Genomic DNA, 21,842 nt, shown 5'->3' on the forward strand with positions numbered 1-21,842 from the left:
CCTCTTTCGTGGGTTCGTAATCTTGTCTCACTTTAAGAGCCTATGTAATCCTTGATACATAATGTCACGACCCAACCCCATAGGCCATGACTGGGGTACAACCTGGACCCCTGTATACAAAATTTTCAAATATAACCAAAACCCCAATAGGTCAAAACTTTTTCATGTTCATGTAGCCTCCTTCATTTATATCGTATCATGAAAGAGAATGCAAGCCGACAAGGCTGCCATAACAAAAACATTCACAACGTGCCGCATAGGCATAACTGAAATAACCTCATGAACAACCCATACATACATGTCTACAGACCTCTAAGAATAGTACGATAACATATGGTGGGACGGGCCCCCACCGTACCCCTGAATAAACAAAAACATATATACATCGGAGGACTAGTACAAAAAAAACTAGACTCCGGAATAGTGGAGCACCTCAAATCATAGGTGAGCGGAAATATGGAGCTGGCGGATCTCTGAACTGAACATCTGTACCTGCGGGCATGAAACGCAGCCCCCCGAAAAAAGGGATGTCAGTACAATACATGTACTGAGTATATAAGCATACATTACTGAGATAACAACTAAAATAGGGATACAGGAAATCAAGTATAGAATTTAATAGGGTACTATACCTGCACCTCATAAAATAATTTCTTGTATACCAATATCACGTACCGTATCCATCCCGCTTGGGGAATCAGTATCACAAATACATCATCTATCACAATAGGAATATGCATATTGTTAGCACTGTGGAATGTACAACCCGATCCATATATATATCAAGCACATGCCGAGGAACGACGGCCCAATCCATATATCATGTAATAATGCCGAGGAACGATGTCCCGATCCGTATATCTCATGATAATGTCGAGGTACGATGGCCTGATCCATATCTCATATTTTAGTGTCGAAGAACGACGGCCCGATCCATATATCGTATGATAATGCCGAGGTACGATGGCCCAATCTGTATAATGCATATCAATGCCGAGGTACGACGACCCGATCCACATATCACATAACAATGCATATACGTGCATGTAAAACTTGGTAACATGTCAAACATCCCTCAGGTATCACTATAAAGTATGTTCCAGAGCCCTTAGGTATAGGAGCTTACACATTCCATCACTATTCAGCTTATAGAAGGCTCGAGTGTCGTAGTTCAACTACTTTAAGACCCTTATCATTCAAGAGTGAGTATAAGTCATGAGTCACATCCAGAGCCTGTACCTAGAACTATCTCTAAGTCATATCATACATCGTTTCACTTACATTAAGCCATTTCAAGAAAAGGAAAAGATAGGTTTCACGTGTACTACTTTTTATTACGTAAAAGGCTTACAAGACCAAAACTCAACCATCGCGGGAGTTCTAACATCAAGAAGTAAATAAGATTAATGAATCATGCTCGGGATTCTAAGAATGGGACTATATCCACATTACATATACCAACCACTTATGGCTAAGACATGCCAAAAAAAGAGAAGAATAGCTTTGCATACTTATACCAAAAACATGCCAAAAGAAAGCTTCACATACCTCATATGGACTTCTCTCAATCATGTCCATGTCGTCGTCCTTCGAACCTATTTAACATGGAAGAAATGCGAGTATAAATAACCTTAAATTTTCAGTTCCCTCAGTTGCACCTTACTATTCATGGAACCTATTTCCTTATTCGTCTCCTCGACTAGTTCTTTAATTAGTTAAGGCGTTAACAAAAATTGGGCAGCACCTCCCCTATAAAATGCCCTATCCGAATTTCCAATTACATCCCTAATCACTACAGCCAACCAACAACAACACCCTATAGTATATATACACCTAAAACATGGCGACATCACACAACACAAGCTCCAAACAACCTGATGAAAATTACGATACCAAAATAGGGTTTCTAGTCTTTATTTTGCAAGCCATTATTTATATGAAATAAGGGTTCGTGTGGCTACTAAAAGCAAGACCTACAGCCCTTTTAGAACACCTTTAGGCCCTGCAACAATCCCCCACACACCTGCAGCAGTACACTACAAGCACAACACTTTACTTCAACGACAATTCAACTATAGCGACTCCAATTTAGTTTGTTTCGAAGGTCAAGCATTTCTATGATGTTTTCACATTTCCAGCCACTTAAACAACATATAATACACTTCATAACAACACCATAAACCCCACATTAAAAGGAAAACCCTTACTTTAACCTAAACTCGTCAAACTCGCCAAAATTATCAAAACGTGGATTCTGGACAGCCTACTGTCTTGTATTGTCGCTTAGTTTCGAAGGGGTAATTGGAGGAAAAAGGATTTGTGTCCTCAATGAAATTTATAGACATGTGTCTTAGGTTCGAAAAAAATTTCGAATCACCCCTACAACAATTTTGTACAAAATGATATGCCCCAAATACCAACAGCGGTCCTTGTAGAATTTTTAAAACGAACCCTGGGCAGCACCTCACCTATACTTAATCATCCTTTTTCGAGAAGATAAAAGCATAACTGGGTTTTAGACTCTAAATAAAAGTTATAGCCCTATGAAAAATCTTTCCAAAACATCTTTAATTACTTGAAACAAATCCTTACACAAGGAGTTATACTCGTTTTACTAACGGCAGTATCATTTAAAAACGGGTTTGTTAACAAGAACAGAAACCTCCTCGTTGCCCCAAATTGAACTTTTTCATTATTAAACACTGCTATATCACCGTAGGATACCTTAAATAATTAATTCACGGAACAAAATCGGGCCTTACCTTTTTGTCTTGGCCAACCCGTAGCTCCCTCCCTTGGCTTCTCTAGTTTTTCTCTCAACTCTCTCTATTTTTTCTAAGTGTAAAATGAATATAAGATGACTTAGTCATCAAAGGGAACATATATATCCTTTCTTAGAAGTGACATGTGTCAGCCTCTAAGGGTGACACGTGTCAAACTCTCATTGGGCCACTTCATCCATGTAACCTATTAGGGGCTGTCACGTGGCCATGTGGGACCCACCTCAAGTAAGTGTGTCACCTACTGGTCCAAGTAGGTGTATCACCTGCTTGCTTCCAAGTAGGTGCATCACCTACTTGCTTCCGAGTAGGTGCTATGCCTCCTTTCGCCTCTTCCATGGGTTCGTAATCTCGTCTTACTTTAAGAGCCTATTTAATCCTTGATATATAAGCTCGACATGTACTCCAGTAGCTTAATTATGTGAGATGTCCAAGTCGGTAGCTTACGTAAGTACATTGAGTCCTACGACTCATTACTTAGCCTCCAACTCTTTCTGGATTCTTTTAACCCTATTTCCAATCTTCACTCTTATGGGAATCACGTCCTCCCTTCCTTAGAGTTATTTGATAGCATGGTAGATAATCTAGACCCCATGGCACTTTCTACGAGACTTAATATAATGTCCCAAGGTACGAAAGTATGGGGTATAACACGTAAGCTCGACATGTACTCCAGTAGCTTAGTTATGTGAGACGTCCAAGTCGGTAGCTTACGTAAGTACATTGAGTCCTACGACTTATTACTTAGCCTCTAACTCCTTCCGGATTCTTTTAACCCTATTTCCAATCTTCACTCTTATGGGGCGTCACGTCCTCTCTTCCTTAGAGTTATTTGATAGCATAGTAGATAATCTAGATCACATGGCACTTTCTACGAGACTTAATACAATGTCTCAAGGTACGAAAGTATGGGGTATAACATCCTTACCCCCTTTAGAACATTCGTCCTCAAATGTTAACTCATCTTATACGATCTTACGAGGACTTTAGAAATTCTCTGTGCCGGTTGTCACCCATAGACTTTTATTCATCGACTTAACTAATCTAGAAGGTTAGATTTCCTGTAGACATGGGGAATACATACGGATATCTCTTCTCTATCTTTAAGTGCCCATCGTGATTATCTTGTTGTATTCATCCCCTTTGTATGCACCTATTCTTTGATGTCATACTATTCAAAGTCCTTACTAATAATTCTCTGCACTATCTTTGATATCATGGATTTTATTTGTTCATTGCTGGCTTTTAGATCTTATTAACTTGTGCCAATATGGGATCTCACTTGAAGCCACTTCCCCCCTTTAAGGTGTACCCATGTGACTATCTGTTTGTGTTCTACCGTACGCCTTTATTTCCAATTTTCCAATATATATGATTCTTTTCCAACACATTTGTTATACTGCACCATATCTATGACTTTATTTATATCATCTATACCTTTGGTTGCCCATGTACGACAGCTTAACATAATCGTGAGGTGCTAATCCAGTCTAATTGTTGGTACTCAAGTCACATCGCAATTTATTCGAAGCCACTTTCCTTTCATTTTGATCAATAACTAGCTAGTGCTTATATTCATTTCCAATTCTCAATTAGGCAGTATTTACATTTCGACGTTTAGTGTCCCAAGCTTTGTCATAGCCCTAGCCTTATCCCAGTGGGTACCGCTTGTCCTTTTAATAGATTCGCAGTGCATTAGTTGTTTTGCAAAGCTACATCCCCTATCTCAAAGGGTCTTATCATCTTTCACGGTAGAGGCACATATCCACAATACTTTTTTATACCAACAATGCTATGCACGGCCAATGTATACATACATCTATATCATCTCAAATCACAGCCGCACAGGGCTTCCCAAAGGGTCACCCATCCTAGTACTACTCTCGCCCAAGCACACTTAACTTCAGAGTTCTGATGGGATCTGGTGCGTTAGTGCTGGTATGATTGCATCCTTCCCCGTGGGGCGCATAGCTACCGCAGAAGATGGTGACCCAGTAGCTAATCCGGTAGGCCAAGCTACACCGCCCAAGTTACCCTTATATTCTTATTACACGGACCACATTCTATCTTTAGCCACTTTCTCACTAAGTTTCACTTATTTTCATAATGATCCTCGTTATATTCACATGATATCCTGTTCGCATTCAATTCCATAGTATAACACTTCTTAACCTTTCTCACGCTTCCTACTATGGACTAATTAGACTCGATGAGGTAAACACACTTTACTTTTGTCTAAATCACCCCTTAGTGCCCCCAGTCTTTTTCAGATTCTTTTTCCATGCCAATATTGATCTCCTCATTACTATTACCATCACTTCAGTAATTAACTTATTTTTTGAGGTTAGCCATACTCGTAGTTTAGTCAAATCTCATTCTTATAATAGACAAGGCATACTACAACCCTATTTCTCATTATCCTTTTATTTCTAGGAAAATTTGGGCAGAGTTTCCTTTTTTTTTTCTATCTCAACACCTGCACGCAGAAAATATCAACAGTGCCTCACAGGGACAGCACGCATAAAAATACATGTATACATATCATATCACATCATATCGCAGCCTCACAAGGTGCCCAATATCAATAATAGTATAAAATGAGGGACTTACCTCACATGTCCAACTCGAACTGCACCTGTTAGACCTTCCATCTATATTTTGTTACGACCCAACCCCGTAGGCCGCAACTGGGGTCCGACCTGGACCCCCCGTATACATATCTATCAGTTGTGGTCATATTGAATTATAAATAAAATAATATCATGTAACAAAGCACCACTAGGCGATAATATTTTCATGAACCTGCAGCCCTTTTTGTTTGTATCACAATATGATAGGGCACGCAAGCCGACAAGGCTGCCATAACATAATAACATATATCATATATCATGTAGACCCAACTGAATCAAACTGACATACAAAACCCACATATACATGTCTGTAGACCTCTAAAAATATAAATAAAAACATATGGCGGGACAGGGCCCCCGCCGTACCCCCTGAATAGACAAAAAAAATTTATACATTAATGGTCAGTATCAAAAACTAGGCTCCAATACAATGGAGCCTCCTCCAGCTGAGCTGAGCAAAATCCTAGGCTGACGGACTATAAAACCTGTATCTGTACCTATGGGCATGAAACGCAGCCCCTCGAACAAAGGGGGTCAGTACAATAGATGTACTGAGTATGTAAAACATAACATAATACAACTAGAAGAATATCTGAGACAGAGGAACAGGGGATAAGATATCAAATCAAAAACCTGTACCTATACTTTGTGAATTACAAAAACATGATGGTTCGAATCATATCATATAGCCGGCCCTTTCGGGGGTCCGGTGAATCACCTCTGTAAAACCATCATGGCCCCAATGCCATCACACCATATTACAACACATCATATATATATATATATATATATATATATATATATATATATATATATATATATATATATACGTATACCAGCCCTCTAGTGAGGGGCTCGGTGGACAATGCAGTGAATTATGTAAGATTACTATTCTCGACCAAGAACTCGGTGAAAGAAGTGCTACAGTATACACAAGTAGAGTAGTGAGTAACTATATGCAATTTAAATCATTATTAGAGACTTGACAAAATAATATAGTTAAACTTTTGTTTGAGGACCCGAGTAACGGTGTAGTCATCTCGAGTGTCCTCTAAATTCCATTAGGGGCTTCCTCAAAAGTAATCTCGGGGACCCTAGACATGTATTAACATAGGGACAAATCATTTATGGAATCAAAACCACTTAGACTCGTATAGTCTTTAAGACTTGGAGCCTGTACATTTGGTACCTCTTTAACATATAGAAGTTTCCAAGGAAATAGTTCAACTACTATCAGAGTTCGACATTCAAAAGTAAATAGGAGATGTTAAGAATGGAGTTACTTCGGAGATCACATCATATTTAACTTACAACTAAGACATGCCAGAAAAGAAAGAGAGTAAACTTTATATAGTCTGTACTTTCCTTTAGGTGGTCATTGTATACATATATCATACCCGTCCCATCTTGGGGCTCGGTGAATAATTATGGCATCATAATCTCATTTTCATACCAAGTACATATCAAGAGAAAGGAAAGATAGTTTCCCATACACTACTCCTTAACACATAGAAGCCTTAACAAGCAATGCTCAATTCTTGTAGGGGTGTCAACACCTAACTGTAGTTAGGGATTATGAGGTGTACCTGGAGTTCTGGGAATGGAATTATCCCCACATTCTACATACAATTCACTTAAGGATAAGACTTGCAAAAGGAAAGAAAGATAGTTGTACGTACTTATACCAAAACATGCCAAGAGAAAGCTTTACATACCTCGTATGAGTTATTCTTTTTCATGTTCGCCTCATCGTTCTTTGAACCTATTCAACATGGAAGTAATACAAATATCAACCACTCTGGACTTTCCAGCACCTTCAGTTGCACCTTAGTATTCATGGAATCTATTTCCTTGTCCGTTTCCTCGACTAGTCCTTTAATTAGTTAAGGCGTTAACGAAAATTGGGCAGCACCTCCCCTATAACGTGCCCTATCAAAAATTTCCAATCACACCCCTAATAACTAAAGCCAGCCAACAATAACAACCTACAACATATATACAAGCTATTCACACCAACATTACATATTACAAACCCCAAACAACTCACTCAAAACTATCAAAACGTGATCTCTGGATAGCTTACTGTCTTGCATTATCGCTTCATTTCGAAGGGGTAATTGAGGGAAATAGGATTTTTGTCCTCCATGAAATTTATATACATGTGTCTTAGGGTCGCATAAAATTTTGAATCACCCCTACATCAATTTTGTACAAAAAGATATGCCAAAAATACCAGCAGCAGTCTATGTAAGATGTTCAAAACCAAATTCTGGGCAGTACCTCCTCTATACTTCATCACCCTTTTTCGAGTAGATAAAAGCAAAACTAGATTTTAAAGTCTAAATGAAAGTTATATACCTATGAAATAAATTTCCAAAACATATTGAATCATTCAAAACGAATCTATACACAGAAGTTATACCAATATTACTAACAACAGTCCCTTCAAAAAACGACTTTGTTAACTAGTTCTTAACATTTTCTCTCTTTGTTCTTTCGACTTTCTCTCAAGTTCCAAGCCGAAGAATTAATTCTGTAGACATCGTAAGATACGTATATACATCTCCATATGGTTGAGGAACATCGTAGATAACTAATTCATGGAGAAAAATTGAAGAACTTACCTTTAATTTCTCAAAATTGTGGCTGCCTTGTTCCTTGTGTTCTTCACGTTTTTTCCTCTTTATTTTGGCTGGAGATTTTGATGAAAAATGTGACTAAAGGTCACTTAACACACATATATTCCCCTCTTTAGAAGGTTCCACATGGCATCCCCCTAGGGTGACACGTGGCAGCCCCCTAGGGTGCCACTTCAACCCTTGTGGCCAATCACATGCTACCATATGGCAGCGGGGTCCACCCCAAGTAGGTGAGTCACCTGCATTCTTGTCACCTACTTGCTTCACTTTTGTAAGTTTGGAAACTAGTTTTGCTCCCTTTTGTAGGATCATCATCCCGTCTCATTTCAAGAGCCTATGTAATCCGTGCTACGTAAGCTTGGTATGTCCTCAAGTAGCTCAAGTATGTAAGACTTCTAATTTAGTAGTTTACGTAGATAAGTCGAGTCCTACGACTCATCACTTGGCCTCTAATTCCTTCCGGATTCTTATGACTCTATTTCCAACCTTCTCTACTATGGGGTATCACATTCTCCCTTCCTTAGAGTCGTTTGATAGTGTCGTAGCGTATCTAGCTCACATGATAATGTCTAAGGAACTTATAATACATTCTGAGTTTAAAAGTGTGGGGTTTAACATCTTTTCCCCCTTTAGAACATTCGTCCCCGAATGTTAAACAAAACTTCCCTTAGCACCTTATACAAATCGTAGGGAGATTCTTTACTGTTTCCATAACACATACTTTTATCCAAGTACTTAATATACGAGTTCCAGGAGTTGGGGTTACCTGTAGACATCGGGAATAGGCGTGAATAATTGTGTTTCATGTTCTCTTTAGCTTCCCCTGTCATCCTCTTTATGGTTTTGGTTTTTCCACAGTATCTTGATGGAAGGCACGTCTTTAGTCTACGATCTTCTAGTTTGCCGATTTAAGATGGTGATAGGTTGTTCCTTCAAGATTCTATTTTCTGGACATTATCTATGGAACATACTATGGGTGGCTCACCAGTACCTTTGCGAAACATCCTTATCTAATAGACTGGGCGTATAGTTTTCCAATAAGGTGGTAAGCTCAACTTAACAACAACTTTTCTCACCTTATGAGCAAATTGATATAGTCTAATGTCTTTTGGGTTAAGTTTCCTTTTCTGGGTGACCCTGTTATGAACATCCAATCATCAATTTAAACTCCTTATGTCGATGTCGATTATCTGTATATCATTTCTGCCGACTCTGGGCTTTTAGTCAATAGCTTGCTTAATCATGTCGGGGCCTTTTTAGCTTAGTCTTTCTAACATCGACCCATCCAATAGGGGACTTACCCCTCTTGCTCTACCAGTATTGTACGGGACATTGGGATACTAGAGTAGTAATTATTATTGTAGGCAACTCGATAAGTGATAGATAATCATCCCCACTATATTCGAAGTTAACAACACCAGCTCATGATATATCTTCTAGCGTTTAAGTGGTACGCTTTAGCCTGTTCATCAGGTTTGATGGTAAAGTAGTGTACGAAGACTTATCTATCTTCCCAATTACTTTGTGGACTGATCCTTGGTAGTTAACTATAACTTGGGCTCCTTCTTCCGGGATAATAGCTATGGGGACTCTGTAAGGTCCTACCACTCTTTTACCCTATAATTTTGCAACTTCTCGACTGAGTAGGTAGCCTTTGATTGAAGGAGCATGGGCTAATATCGTTAATCCCTACGTAACATTCCCTCCAAAGTCATCTATCGATGGAGTGTGAATTCAGTCTGGTAGCCCTAGTCATATTTGGAATTTTTGACCTCGTGTATTACTTCTCGTCTTCCATAAATTACATCAACTGGTACCCTTACCTTTTGGGTTTTGTTGTTTCACCCTCAGAGCTGGCTGCCAAGTGGTGTCAAAATTCCCTTGCCCACTTACCCATATACTCATTATGTCGTTTGCCTCTCATTAACTGGTACTATATTAAAGAACTGTGGAATTCGAGTACATTGTCAGTTAGCAATTAGCTAATCCTTCTAGTCTTGCTTAAATCCTTTTTACAATACCCTCAATGTAACTTATAGTACTCCATGTACATAATGTCATGTCGTTTCTCCGCCGCTAGTTCAGATTCTTCCATCTCGTGCGACCACACCCGCACTATCGCACTAAATACCACCAGAATTTAGAAGTTAAGCATTCTTGGGCGAGAGTAATACTGGGATGGGTGACCTCCCTAGGAAATCTTTATGTCGCTTTTCATTGTAATCCTTGCAATAATGTGTGGGGCACTCAACTTAGCCCAAGATTTATCTTAGCATTGTCTCACCAGTCTTTATGTGTTGTCTTGCCCTTTCCTCTGTTAACTGGCAATCGATATAGGGGTAGATCTTTAGTTCCACTATGACCATGTCCCTTTTTGGTCGTTTTGGTTTAACTTCTCCTATTGTATTCCCCCCTTTATGTACGCACCCATTTATTGGGGTTGGCTACTGAGTAGCGCTAAAGTTCATTCATAAAGTGACCTTTAGATCCACTTTGAAATTTGTCTATCATTAGCTGGTATAGTCCTAAAGAAGTTTGGCATATGATCTTGCCATCCTGCAGTAACCAGTTAGTCTTATCCGTCTTATTCAAACCATTTCAAAATTTTCCTTACCCCCGCTTGTAATCCTTTTGACACATTTTCGTGTCATTCTTTACCTTTACGAGAATATCAGAGAGTGCAAGAAATACCTTGTCGCACTTCTTTCTATTTCCTTATTTACTCCTTGATCATCTTATCTCCTACCATAGGAGTCTTACTATTTCTTTTCCTTGGTTATTTATCTATCACAATATCGTTTGCGACCAACTCTACAGCCAATATTTGGCTTTTGATCTAGCATGCTGTCATTATCCTTCGTAGTGTCCCTTGAGTTATTCGATATCCTTTCATTGCTATATTCTTTTGCTTTTATACGTACCCACCTTCTAGTGTTATATCGTTCAGGGTCTCATCAAACCTTCTTAACGCTGTCTTACATACCATTCTGACCTCTATCCAATTACTGGTGGCTTCCAGATCTTTCTAACTTGGTTCAGCAAGGGATCTTATTAAAGTTTAATCATCACACTCAAGTATGTTGTCATATCAAGTGCCTCCATCTTACCCTTGCAGTTCTCTCATTGGCTTTCCCCCTTTAAAGGGACCTTATACTTTTATCCGTTCCTACCTTGCTTTATGTCTCCATGTCCAGTTTCAAATTCATCTGGTCTCCTTCCCCAGTCTACTTAGCACTGCATCATGTCCCCGTTTTTCCGTATATTTTATAACCTGATTATCCACGTACAGAACCTTGGCTAAATCACGAAGCGACGAGAAATTTTCCATATATAGTGCGGCATCTCCTTTATTAATCTGTACTTGAGTAGTGGGGCTCATGGAACAACTCCTCCAAGGCCACCTTCTACTTATCTTCATCAAAATTTAATTAGTACTTGTAGTCGTTCCAATTTCAATTAGGCGGTGCTAGTATTCCGATGATAACTGTTCAAGGTTCTTTTGAAATAATAGCTTTACCCCAACCTATATCCTTTATTCCTTGGGGTGAATGTAGGTTACACCAATTATTCCTTAAGTTTGTCGTCCTCGTCCCTTAAGGGTTCCACTATTTTTGGGGCGACGTTGTGTACATGTGTCATTTATTTATATCTTAAGCTCCATAATCATACTGCGTACTCAACGCAGGCTTTTAACTTAGTCAACGCGTACTAAGTGCGTCTTACTAGTGGTTTCACTTTATCCCTGCATACTCATATCACACTGTTCAATTCATACTTACATATCCCCTTTTAATTCGTATTCGCGTTCAGTTCCTCGAGTTATGAACAACCTATCTAATTTATAATTAGGAGTTAGGGCTTGGTACTTTCAAAATGAGTAAAGCTCAATTAGTGGACATCTTACCTTTCAACCTGAGCTTCTCTTTTTTTTCGACAGCACAATTACAACTGGAGATACTGTGGTCTGAACTGTACTGCTCAGACAGACTTTTTTTTTTCCGAAACAAACTCCCCCAAGTAAAGAGGGTATCCCTTATTGATGACATAAAAAGTATCTCTTACAATTTTAATTTAGCATCCTACAGGTACCCAGTATCCATTTCCAAGATATGTTATAAAGTATGTTTTATTCCCTTCTTTTTGTATTGGGAAAGTTTTGGCATAGTTTCCTCTACACTTCTTACTATCCCAAAACCTGCACGCAGAAAATACCAATAATGCCTCACAGGACCAACATATATATATACATATCATATCACAGCCGCACAGGGCTTTCAATGTCATCTCATATCGCAACCACACAGGGCTTTCAACGTCAACAATAATATAAAAATACTGGACTTACCTCATATGTCCAACTTCAAACTGCATCTATTGCACTTTCTGTCTGCTTTCCTTTCAGATTTCAACTTTACATTTCAATAGTACTTCAATACCTTACCCGACGGATATCTTCCGTGGCTTTACTTTACTTACCTGCATGCTTCGTAACTTCCTTCTATTAGTGTCTTCCTTCTTTTAAGATCCAAGGTTAGTATAAGGAATTTTTCTATGACTCGAATCTATAGAACGATGTCAGATGTAGAAGAAAGGTAACATCCTAAATATCCTGTAGCTTCCTATTTATAGATGTGGCGTGCAACACATTGATAATCAAGACTCTACTAGACATGGTCTGTAGATAATCCAAGGACGAACTTCTCTGATACCACCTCTATCACGACCCAACCCCATAGGCCATGACTGAGGTCCGACCTGGACCCCCCGTACACATATCTATTAGCTGTGGTCACATTGAATCGTAAATAAAATAATATCATGTAATAGAGCCCCATTGGGTGATAACATTTTCATAAACCTGCAGCCCTTTTCGTTTGTATCACAACATGATAGGGCACGCAAGCCAACAAGGCTACCATAACATAATCATATATATCATATATCAGGTAGACCCAGCTAAATCAAACTGACATACACGACCCACATATACATATCTACAGACCTCTAAAAATATAAATGACAACATATGGCGGGACAAGGCCCCTACCGTACCCCCGAATGGACAAAACAATGTTATATATTAGTGGACAGTATCAAAAACTAGGCCCCGATACAATGGAGCCTCTTCCAGCTGAGCTGCGTGGAATCCTAAGCTGACGGACTCCCAAAACTTGTATATGTACATGCGGGCATGAACACAGACCCCCGAGAAAGGGGGTCAGTATGACATATGTATTGAGTATGTAAAATATAACATAGTACAACTGGAGGTATATCCAAAATAGAGAAGCAGGGGAACTAATTAACAAATTAGAAACTTGTACCAGTACTCTGTGAATCACAAAAACATGCATGCTTAAATTTTCAATATAGTTGGCCCCGTCAGGGGTCCAGTGAATCATAATGTAGTATCAGTATCAGGCCCCGTGCCATCGCCACCTTATTACAACACATCATCATAGTATCAGTATCAGGCCCTAGGCCATCGTCACCTTATTACAACACATCATATAAAGACATACGGATGCCGGCCCTCTAGCGAGGGACTCGACGAACAATGCAGTGAATTGCACGAATCTGATGACCGGCCCGGGACTCGGAGAAGAAGTGTTACAGTATACACGAGTAGAGTAGTGAGATACAAAACACAGTTTAAATCATTAGTTGAGACTCAATAAAGTCATCAAGTGAACCATCACCTGGGATCAGGGCAGAAGGTATCCGACGTATACTCTCTAACTATCACTAAGGACTATGTAAAAAGGAGTTTTTGGAAATCTTAGACATATACCAATGTGAAATATCTTATAGCAGTCCGAGCATTGGTTATCTCAGAGCCTTTCTTTTTTACAAACAAGAGCTTAGTCGAATCAATTGTTATACAGCCATATAGAAGACTCGAAGATAGCAGCTTACTACTTTGAAGTTTAAACATTCAAAAGTGAGTGAGGGTCCTGAAGTCATATTCAGAACCTGAGAATGGAATTACCCCCCAAAGTTCATATCATATCTTGCTTACATCTAAGACATGCCAAAAGAGAAAAGATAGGCTTTACATATCTATACCAAAAACATACCAAGAGAAGCTTCACATACCTTGTCTGAATTATTCCTTATCCTGTTTGTCTCGCCGTCCTTTGAACCTATTAACATGAAATTAATATGAATATCAACCCCTATTAACTTTCCATCACCGTAGGTTACACCCTAGTATTAATGGAATGTATTTCCTTAGTCGTTTCCCCGATTAGTTCTGTTATTTGCTAAGGCGTCGTCGAAAATTAGGCAGCACCTCCCCTATAATGTTCCCTATCCAAAATTCCAATTAGGTTGCTAAGACTTACAGACAACGAACAACAACAACCTGCAGAAATTCACACCAACATTATACAACATAAACTCCAAACGACTTATTCAAAAATACGATATCACAATAGGGCATCTAGCCTTTATTTTGTAATGACTTTAATTATACGCAACGGGGGGTCATGTGGCTTCAAAAATAAGCACCCTAACCCACATTAGAACATATTTAGGCCCTGCAACAACACATCACACCGCTGCAGTAGCAACTCACAAGAACAACACCTTACTTTGACGACAATTAGACTATAATGACTACAATTTGGATTGTCTTCAACGCCAAGCATTTATATACTATTTTCATGTTTCCATCCACACAAAAGGTGTATAACACACTCCATAACAATACCATAAAGTCAAATTTGAAAGGACAAACATCATCTTACCCGAATTTGGCCAAAACCATCAAAGCGCAACTTGGAACTTCTCCAAACGCGCTGAAATTGAGCGGGCTGTTTGTGTTACTTCTTCGCTGCCCCAAATTGAAATTTTAGGTTATTAAACATCAATATACAACTTAGGGACACTTCAAATAATTAATTCACGGAACGAAACCCGGAAGCTTACCCCAAAAGGGCCAAACCCATAGCCCTCCTTCCTTGCCCCTTTAACGTTTTCTCTTTTTTTTCTTCCAAATTTCCAATTGTAAAGCTGAAGTTTTGATTACATGAGCATCATAAAACACATATATACATATCCACGTACTTAGGTAACACTGTGGATAATTAATTCACGGAAGAAAAGTGAAGAACTTACCTTAATTTCTTAGAAACCATGGCTGCCCCTTTCTCTTCTTCTTCTCCGCATTTTTCTCTCTATGTTTTGGGCTGATTTTTGAGTTCCAAATGACTTAAGAGTCATTAACGTACATATATATGGTCCCTTAGGAAGTGACACGTGTCATCCCCTAAGGGTGACATGTGTCAAGCCCTTATTGGGCCACAGATCCACCCTTAGCCTCCAAGGCTGCCACGTGTCCTTGGAGGCCGTGACTTTAGTCCAGCCTGGACCCCTGTATGTATATAAATCAGGTGTAGTCAAAACCGGTTTACAAATAATATAATCATGTACAGGAGAATCCAATGGGTCATAGCATTTTATGTACCTGTAGCCTCTTTCATTTCTGTCATAACACGAAAGAGCACACAAGCCGACATGGCTGCCATAACACATACCTGTAATACATCATGCAGACCCAGCTAAACAAAACTTATACATACAACCCACATATATGTCTACAAACCTCTAAGAGTAGTGACGATATCTTATGGCGGGACAAGACCCCCACCATACCTTTGAATAAATAAATATATACATCAGAGGTTTGCTACCAAAACTCAGCTTCGAATCAATGGAGCTTCTTCTAACTTGCTGGGTGGAATCCTGAGCTAGTGGACTCCCAAAACCTGTGTCTGCACCTGCGGGTATGAAACGCAGCCCCCCGAAGAAAGGGGGGTCAGTACGATACATGCACTGAGTATATAAAACATACAACATCATAATTAAGACAACACTGAAATTGGGATGCAGGATACAAGCATAACAGTTAATAAAGCACTATACCTACGTCGTACAAAATAGAGTCATGTCTACCCTCAACAACCCTGTACCCGTATCGGTAGGGGCTCGATGGTACAAAAACATCATCTATCATGATAGGCATATGTATGCTTTTAACGCTGTGGAACGTACAGTCCGATCCATGTATAACGCAAGTACCTGCCAAGGAACGACGACCCGATCCATATATCATGTTATAATAATGATAATGCCGAGGTACGACGGCCTGATCCGTATATGATAATGATGCCGAGGAACGACGGCCCGATCTGTGTCTCATATAACAGTGCCAAGGTACGACGGCCCAATCGGTATAATTCATAATAGTGTCGAGGTACGACGGCCCGATCCGTATACATGCATATCATATAAGAACGCTGAGGAACGACGGCCCGATCCATATATAATGTAATATGCATATACATACATGTAGGACTCATCAACATATCAAATATTCCTCAACCATTATCATAAAGTATGCCCAAGAACCCCCAGGTGTAGGAGCTTACACCTCCAATCACTATTCAGCCTATAAAAGGCTCGAGGGTCGTAGTTTAACTACTTTAAGACCCTTAGCATTTAGGAGTGAACTAGAGTAACGAGTTATACTTGAAACTTACAACTGGAACTACCTCTATACTCAAATCGTATCTCAATTTACTTACATTTAAGACATCCTAAAGGGAAGAAGAGACAGGCTTTACACATACTACCTTTCATCATATAAAAGCCCTAAAAGGCAACAACTCAACTATTACAGGAGTTCTATCATCACGGGGTGAATGAAACTCATAGTTCATGCTTGAAATTTATGAATTGAATTACCCTAAGCTCATATGCATTTCATTCTTTACTTACGTCTAACACATGCCAACATAAGAGAAGAATAGCTTTACATACTTATGCCAAAAACATGCCAAAAGAAAGCTTCACATACCTCTGGTCGACAACTTTTAGCCCGGCATGTCTCGTCGTCCTCTGAACCTATTTAACACGAAGGTAATACTAATATTAGTAACCTTCAACTTTCCAGCTTCTAAATCCATAACCAAGCACCCATAGGAATTAACTCCTTATTCTCCTTTCTCGACTAGTCTCAACTAGTTTATTAACTAGTTAAGAAGTTAACAGAATTCGGGCAGCATCTCCTCTATAACTTGTCCTATCCGAATTCCCAATTCTATCCCTAATCACTACAGCCAACCAACAACAATAACCTGTAACTCATATACACATAAAACATGGCAACATTACACAACATAGGCTCCAAACAACTTACTTAACATTACGATATTAAAATAGGGTCTTTAGCCTTTATTTCGTAAAACCTTTAATCGTGCAGAGAGGAGGGTCGTGTGGCTGAAACCAGTAGCTCCCACACCTTTTTTAGAATGCCTTTAGGCCCTGCAACACACCATCACACATCTGCAACACCCCCTTACACGCACAACACCTCATTTCGACTATAATTTAACTATATCGATTCCAATTTATTTCGGACGTCAAGCATATTTATGATATTTTCACATTTCCAGCCACTTACACAACGTATAATACCCTCTATAACAAAACCATAAACTCCAATTTAAAATAAAAGGCCTTACCTTACGTTAAACACGTCAAACTCGCAAAAACTATCAAAACATGAAATCTGGACAGCCCACTGTTTTATATTGTCTCTTAGTTTCCAAGGGGTGATTGAGGGAAACAGGATTTGTGGCCTCAAGGAAAGTTATAGACAAGTGTCTGAAGGTCGCATACCATTTCAAATCAGCCCTACAGCAATTTTGTACAAAGAGATATGCCCAAAATACCAACTGCAGTCTGTGTAGGATTTCCAAAACGAAATCTGGGCAGCACCTCCCCCATACTTCATCACCCTTTTTCGAGCTGATAAAAGAAAAACTGGGTTTTAGAGGCTAATCAAAAGTTATATCTCTATCAAATATCTTTCCAAAACATCTTGAATTACTTGAAACGGAGCTATACAGAAGGAGTTATGCTAATATTACTAACAGAAGTACCTTTTCTTTTGGAACAACCCGTAGCTCCTCCTCTTTGTTCTCTCAAGTTTTCTCTCAACTCTCTCTTATTTTTTATAAGTGTAAAAGGATAATAAGATGACTTAGTCATCAAAAGGAACATATATATCCTTATTAGAAGTGACATGTGTCATTCCCTAAGGGTGACATGTGTCAAACTCTCATTGGGCTACTTCATCCATGCAACCTATCCATGGTTGCCACGTGGCAAGTGGGGTCCACTCCAGGGTGTGTCACCTGCTGCCACGTGTCACTTTCATATGCTTCCACGTGTACCTATGACGTGCTGCCATATGTCAAGTAGGTGAGTCACCTACTTGCTTCAAGTAGGTGCGTCGTTTCCTTATTTCCCTTCCGTGGGTTCGTAATCTCGTCGCACTTCAAGAGCCTATGTATTCCTTGCTACTTAGTCTCAACACTCACTCGAGTAGCTTAAGTACGTAAGACCTCCAAGTTGGTATCTTACGCGAGTTAATCGAGTCCTACGACTCATTTCTCGGCCTCCAACTCCTTTCGAATTCTTATAACCCTATTTCTAATCTTCCTTATTATGAAGCATTTCATTCTCCTTTCCTTGGAGTTATTTGTTAGTGTGGTAGATAATCTAAATCATGTGGCACTTTTCAAGAGACTCAAGACGGTGCCCTAAGGTGAAAAGGTACGGGGTATAACATCCTTCCCCTCTTAGAACATTCGTCCTCGAATGTTAACTGGTCTTACAAGGTCTTACGAGTGCTTCAGGATTCCTCTGTACTGATTGCCATTCATGGGCCTCGTATTAACTCATATGGTCTATTTAAGAGGGTAGATTACCTGTAGGCATAGGGAACAGGTGATATTGCTTTTCCATTTCTTCTTTCAAGTTCCCTTACCACACATCATATTACACCCTTTACACGAACATGTGTAGGAACTTAAAGTAGCCCGGAAGATGCCTTAGCATTGCCATACTAGTTTGTACGTAAATCTGTATCGTTTCTTACTTTCTTCATCTACTTACCCTTGAGTTTCCTCATATTCCAGTATAGGAGAGATCTCTCATCCTTTCCTTGTTTTGCTGCTTATACACCATAATACTAGTAGTTCGTAACTTTGTTACCAACATCTTACCTTCAGTCGAGTATAGCCTGGCTATCCCTTATAGTATGTTTAAGTTTTTATAGTAATTCCCTTGTTGTATTCACCCCCTTTGTGGTCACCCATTCTATGATGTCATACTTGTTCAAGAACCTTACCAATAATTCTCAACACTATCGCAGGTATCATCTTGGCTTCTATCCGCCCATTGCTGGCTTTTAAATTTTGCCAGCTTGTTCCAACATAGGATCTCACTTGAAATTTAAGTATTCACATTAATACATTTTATTGTTGATTGGTTTCACACCACGCTGATATCTTCCATATCCACTTCCCCCCCTTTTGGGATGTATCCATGTCACTATCTGTTTGGGTTCTACTTTACACCCTTATTTCCAATTTTCTAATACATATGATTCTTTTCCAACACATTTGGTACACTGCACCATATCTATGCCTTCCTTTATATTGTTCATACCTTTGGTTGCCCAGGTACGACAGCTTAACACAATCATGAGGTGCTAATCCAATCTAATTGTTGGTACTCGAGTCACGTAGCAATTTATTCGAAGCCACTTTCCATTTATTTTGGTCAATAATTAGCTAGGGCTTATAGTCGTTTCCAATTCTCAAATAGGCAGTACTTATATTCCGACGCTCGATATCCCAAGCTTTGTCATAGCCCTAGCCTTATCCCAGTGGGTACCACTTGTCCTTTTAATGAATTCGCAATGCACTAGTTGTTTTGCAAAGCTACATCCCCTATCTCAAAGGGTGTTATCATCTTTCACGGTGGAGTCACGTATCCACAATACTTCTTTATATCAACAATGCCATGTAAGGCCAACGTATATATATATGCATATCATCTCATATCACAGCCACACAGGGCTTCCCAGGGGGTCACCCATCCCAATATTACTCTTGCCCAAGCACGCTTAACTTCGGAGTTCTGATGGAATTCGGTGCGTTAGTGCTAGAATGATCGCATCCTGCCCCGTGGGGCATGTAACTACCAAAGAGGACAATGACCCAGAAGCTGATTCGGTAGGCCAGGCTGCACCGCCCAAGTTACCCTTATATTCTCATTACATGGACCACATCCTATCCTTAGCCACTTTCTCACTAGGCTTTAGTTATTTTCATAACGATCCTTATTATATTCACATCATTATTGTGGGCACGACCTTTCAAGACATTCTACAGCCCTGTATCTCATTCTCTTTTTATTTCTGGAAAATTTGGACAGAGTTCCCTCTGTATTTCTTACTATCTCAACACCTGCATGCAAAAAAATACCAACAGTGCCTCACATGGCCAACAAGCATAAGGATACATATATAGGTATCATATCACGTCATATCGCAGCCTCACAGGGCGCCCAATATCAACAATAGTATAAAATGATGGACTTACCTCGTATGTCCAACTCGAACTACGGCTGTTAGACTTTCCGTCTACTTTTCCTTTCAATTTTTCAACTTTACATGTCAATCGTATTTCAATACCTTACCTGGCACACATCGTTTGCGTTGTGGCTTACCTACATGCTTTGTAACTTCCAATATCATCAGTCACTTTCTTTTATCGATGTTGTCTTTCATCTGAAATCAAAGGTTAGTATAAAGAATTTTACTTCCTATGACTCGGCTCTATCGCATGACCTTAAAAATGAAAGAAAGGAAACATCCTAAATGTCCTGTAGCCTCCTGTTTATAGATGTGGCGCACAACCCACCGATAAACAAGACTCTACTAGACACGGTCTGTAGACACTCCAAGGACGAACTGCTCTGATACTACTTCTGTCACGACCCAGCCCCGTAGGCCATGACTGTAGTCCAGCCTTGACCCCCGTATACATATAAATCAGGTCTAGTCAAAATCGGTTTACAAATAATATAATCATGTACAGGAGAATCCCAATAGGTCATAGCATTTTATGTACCTGTAGCCTCTTTCATTTCTGTCATAACACGAAAGGGCACACAAGCCGACATGGCTTCCATAACACATACCTGTAATACATCATGCAGATCCAGCTAAACAAAACTTACACATACAACCCACATATATGTCTACAGACCTCTAAGAGTAGTGACGATATCTTATGGCGGGATAAGACCCCCACCATACCTTTGAATAAATAAATATATACATCAGAGGTTTGCTACCAAAACTCAGCTTCGAATCAATGGAGTTTCTTCTAACTTGCTGGGTGGAATCCTGAGCTAGTGGACTCCCAAAACCTGTGTCTGCACCTGCGGGCATGAAATGCAGCCCCCCGAAGAAAGGGGGGTCAGTACGATACATGCACTGAGTATATAAAACATACAACATCATAATTAAGACAACACTGAAATTGGGATGCAGGATACAAGCATAACAGTTAATAAAGCACTATACCTACGTCGTACAAAATAGAGTCATGTCTACCCTCAACAACCCTGTACCCGTATCGGTAGGGGCTCGATGGTACAAAAACATCATCTATCATGATAGGCATATGTATGCTTTTAGCGTTGTGGAACGTACAGTCCAATCCATGTATAACGCAAGTACCTGCTGAGGAACAACGACCCGATCCATATATCATGTTATAATAATGATAATACCGAGGTACGACGGCCCGATCCGTATATCATAATGATGCTGAGGAATGACGGCTCGATCCGTGTCTCATATAACAGTGCCGAGGTACGACGGCCCGATCGGTATAATGCATAATAGTGTCGAGGTACAGCGGCCCGAT

The 21,842-nt window shown here is 39.6% G+C and overlaps 1 non-coding gene and 1 pseudogene across 1 annotated transcript; both read right to left on the reverse strand.

Annotated features, from left to right (window-relative positions):
• Positions 1-4,614: 4,614 nt before the first annotated feature.
• On the reverse strand, positions 4,615-4,732 carry LOC129901843 (5S ribosomal RNA). The gene has a single exon (XR_008769960.1). It is a non-coding gene; the product is annotated as a 5S ribosomal RNA (ribosomal RNA).
• Positions 4,733-19,966: 15,234 nt separating this feature from the next.
• Positions 19,967-20,084, reverse strand: LOC129901827 (5S ribosomal RNA; annotated as a pseudogene).
• Between the last annotated feature and the right edge of the window lie 1,758 nt (positions 20,085-21,842).

This window comes from Solanum dulcamara, chromosome 8 (genome assembly GCF_947179165.1).
Source record: "Solanum dulcamara chromosome 8, daSolDulc1.2, whole genome shotgun sequence".
Classification (NCBI taxonomy): domain Eukaryota; kingdom Viridiplantae; phylum Streptophyta; class Magnoliopsida; order Solanales; family Solanaceae; genus Solanum; species Solanum dulcamara.